Source organism: Gorilla gorilla, chromosome 2, assembly GCF_029281585.2.
Source record: "Gorilla gorilla gorilla isolate KB3781 chromosome 2, NHGRI_mGorGor1-v2.1_pri, whole genome shotgun sequence".
NCBI lineage: Eukaryota > Metazoa > Chordata > Mammalia > Primates > Hominidae > Gorilla > Gorilla gorilla.
In genome coordinates this window covers 96247464-96251687 of record NC_086017.1, presented here as the reverse complement: position 1 = coordinate 96251687, position 4224 = coordinate 96247464, and positions in this window count along the sequence as shown.

Genomic DNA, 4224 nt, shown 5'->3' with positions numbered 1-4224 from the left:
CTTAAGATAAGAGAGTATATTTATTTTATTGTGGGAGAAGTGGAGTTTTCATTGTTGTTGTTGGCTTTTGTATTGTTTTGTTTTGGTTTTGTTCCTCATCTTGTCCAAGGGATTTAAATAAAGCTACTTGGGAAATTATTTATTAAAAGATAGCTAAGTGACATGATACTTTAGCAAAAATCTCTGTATGGCTTTTTAAATTTTAATTACATCTTCAAGCATGTGGATATAATTTCAATTACTGTCCTTGGTGTCATCTATATTCTTACCAAGAGTTGAAAGAAACAGTACTTGTGATATTCTTCTGTAGTTTAATGTTGCAGGTTTTACTCATGATTCATTTTGGCTAATGTCAGTATGCCCAAATAAAAAACTTTACCCATAAACACAAATAAAGTTTTCTGGAGCTTACATTTTTGTTCTACACTTTCCATTATCTTAGATAACTTGTCTATTCCACCACAATGGAGAAATGTTTTCTTTCCTACTTGGCATTAGATACATACATTTTACTTTGTAAGACGTTTATCAACAATCAATTCTTAGGAAATGAATCTCTTACTAACCTGAAACAGCGGAATGCTGTCTTGATGAAAAACAGAGAAGGTCAGAGCCACAACAACAGTCACTTGGGCAGACAGAAAAGCTAACACTTATATGCAATTTCTGATTTTTGGAAAGGAATTATTGGACCTTCTTTAGTACTTTTCACTTATTCCGTTGCCCCTCAGGTCTTTCCTTTTTTTGCTTTTAATATTAGACTCGGGGAGATTCAATTGACTGTCATGCCCTACTGCCTAATCAGTCATAAAAAAGCACCAAAGTCAAGAAAAATATTTTAAGAGATGTCAGTTCCATAAAAGTCAACAGTGATAAAGAGATTTATTGCCTCCATCCTCACTGCTGACCTGATTCTATTGGAGTCGGAAATCAAGAAAATCCGATTGTTTGTGTGTGGGTATGAAAGCAAGCAAGCAAGCAAGCATGAGAAATAGATTTAGTTTGCAGGGAAAAGGGAATAATATTTATAAGTTGTCAAAAATCCCTAGAAGTTGATATTTTACTGTGCTACCTGAATTTCTGGAAACTTTTTTTCCCCTGGCACAGAAGAAAACAAGATAAAATAAAAGGTCAAACATTCTCTTGCTACATTTATTTGTTCCTTAAATCATGTTCTTTATTTGATCAATATTTATTATCTTCATTGTATGCTTGAAGTTGTACTAGCCTCTAGAGTTATAGTAGTGAACCGATCTGATTTCGTTCTATTTGTACACATTAAGGGAAAAGACTCACATTAATCAGTCATTTCATAGAAAGAAAAGTGAAAGGAATTGGAATAGAGAAAGTAAGAGAGAAGCTGCTCAAGTTGTAGAGCAGCCAACTCCAGGGATTTCTGTAATTATTAAGTACCATTTAGGTCAGATTTGAACCAGAAAGGAATGGGAATCCAAATTGAATCCCTGGGTAGTCCAAACGTCATCTAAGATATTGATATAGAGATATCTGAGATGGAAGGGAATTTAGAGGTCATATTACAGTCCTTCATCTTACAGATGACCAAAAAAAAGGAAAAAGAGAGAGGGGGATTGATTTGTTCACACATATCACTACTGGTAGAGTGAAAAAAATAAAAATCCAGTTTCCCATTTTCCTATGCTGTCTTCATTTCATAGTAAATCCTGCCAGAATGTTTAATGGACCCTTACATAAGCAGCTTCTCTCAAAAGCTGTTCTTGCTGTAAGAATGAAAAGAATGAGAGCTATAGACTGCATACTGCAAGGTATGTGTTAGTTCAGACTCAGATTGAGTTAGCTAACTCAAATATTGCTACTCACATATATCTCAAGACTTTACTATATATACATATATCAATGCCAAACATTTTAGCCTTATTCATTGCCATAATCACAATCACACTAAATGATGCAAATATTCAATAATTGATTAATTCACCAAAGAGGAATTTCCTGCCCCTTTCAAGTTACTAAGTCTGTACAGTGAATGCCCTGTCACATTATTTAAACTCTCAAAATATACTAGTACACACAATCCACAGTGCCTGAACGTTATAATCATGTTTTCTTATTTAATATTTCCTGGGAGAGGGAGAGAAAAGCAGGAGAATAAAAATTACAGAGATTTATCATCAAAAACATACATGCTCAAGCATTATGGGCCTGCTTAAACCAAGGTAACACTAGTATGCCAGAATAATTAATCATCATCGCTTACCCTCTGAGTTCAATTTAATAATTTATAATGAATATATTTTAGTTCATTTTAATAATAAATATATTTTAGTTCATTTTGAACACTTTATAAATATAAGTATAAAGGTATAGTGAAAAACAGGTAACAGGTTTTGTAGAAACTTTAATAAGATTTTAAACATAGCAAATAATGGTTTCAAGTTCATATTTTTTCCAATTTTGAAGGTATATACTCAAAATGCGCAACATCCTTTGAATGCATCTAACCATTCACCAATTCATATGCATTAACATTGAACATGCCAATCTTGTAAATACTGATTCCAAGTTTTAAATGTATCTCAAAGAGCTCTAGTTTGTCATTGCTCTTGTTTTTCTTCTTGTATTTATCAAAATATAGGACCTTTGAATATTTTGACAACTTTTAATTTTTAAAAGAGAAAATGGTGATCAACTATGCTTCATAATTGTAAAACACTTTAATTTTTAGATTTATGATCACTAATTAGAATTAACAAAGCCAATGAATTATTTTCCATTTCAATTTCATCAATTTCCTTTCATCATTGCATGTACATCAGCCTCAGCTTTTGTTAACTTATGAAACATATGTACGTTGTGATAAACAGACATCCCAAAAAATGAAATATATTGTCACATGTCCTTTAAGCTAAAAAGCACACATCAAGTCCTTACTCTAAAACCTACCTGATGAAGTACTTTCTGTTGAATGAAACACTGCATGAGAAAATCATATTTTCTTGTGATTAGAAATTATTGTTAACTAATTTACCATGGAGTCTGAAAAAAATCATGTAATTTGCAGTCGTCTGAAGGTACATAGTCTGAGAGTTCAATTTCAACTTCACCATCATCATTAGACTCTTGAGTGCTACTGTCTTACTCAGCATTCATCTCATTTGTCTAATAACCTTTAAATGTATTCTTTCGTCAGTGTTCTACCCAGTGCCATTATAGGTAGAAATTAAAAAAAAAAAACTATTTTCAATGAAAACTTAAAACACACAAATAAACAAACAAATATGCTAAAAAGAAAGTGGCACCAGACTTCTCTTAGACCTTTTCAAAGAATATTAAAATATGTTGGACAATATAGTAAAAATTTGAAGAATAATTTGAAGTTGATCATTTATTTCACTCTTGTGTCATCCTATGAGAGAATACTCCCAGTATTCCCTTTCTTTATTATTTTCATCTTTATTAGAAAAACTCATAAAAATGAATAAGTAATGATATAATCCAAGGTAATGAAATGGCAAAATATTTCAAGATATAGGAAAAGTGGATCACCAAGTTTCCATAATGTATCTTTCATTTATAAAAGGGCCCAAACGACAACAGGGCAACAGAAAGATGAAATGAGTTTTAGTATTTTAAAAATGTAATTCTCTTTGTTAATTGGGAAGTGTTTTAAAAAGAATGTCATGAAATATCAATCCTTACAAATAGATAATACTTTCTAAAAATAAACCCCAAAAGTTTGAGTTCAAAGGAGCCCAAAAGTATTCCCAGGGATACATTTAAATAATTCATAATAAAAGTTGAATGTATTCTTTATAGGTACTCTTTAGGGCAGTAATAGGCATGCTTATTAAAAAGTATGTCATCCAAATCAGCTTCCATAAACTTGCAACAGATATTCGAAACCCTGAACTTAATGCCAGTTTTTAAATTATTGCATTCTTGGTTTGTGACCTTTACTTTCTTAGACTTTTCTAATTAAATAGGTTTATGGAAATATTTTTGTTAATATATCTGGCTAAAATCACATGGTTTTAAAAATATAGTTAGAATATATTTTCATTATTTTCTTCCCAAGTTTTATTTTAGGTTCAGGAGGTACATGCGCAGGTAAATTGCATGTCACAAGGGTTTGTTGTACAGATTATTTCATTACTCAGGTAATAAGCATAGTACCTGATAGGTAGATTTGCAAGCCTTATCCCCCTTCCACCCTCCACCTTAAAGAAGGCCTCAGTGTTTATTGTT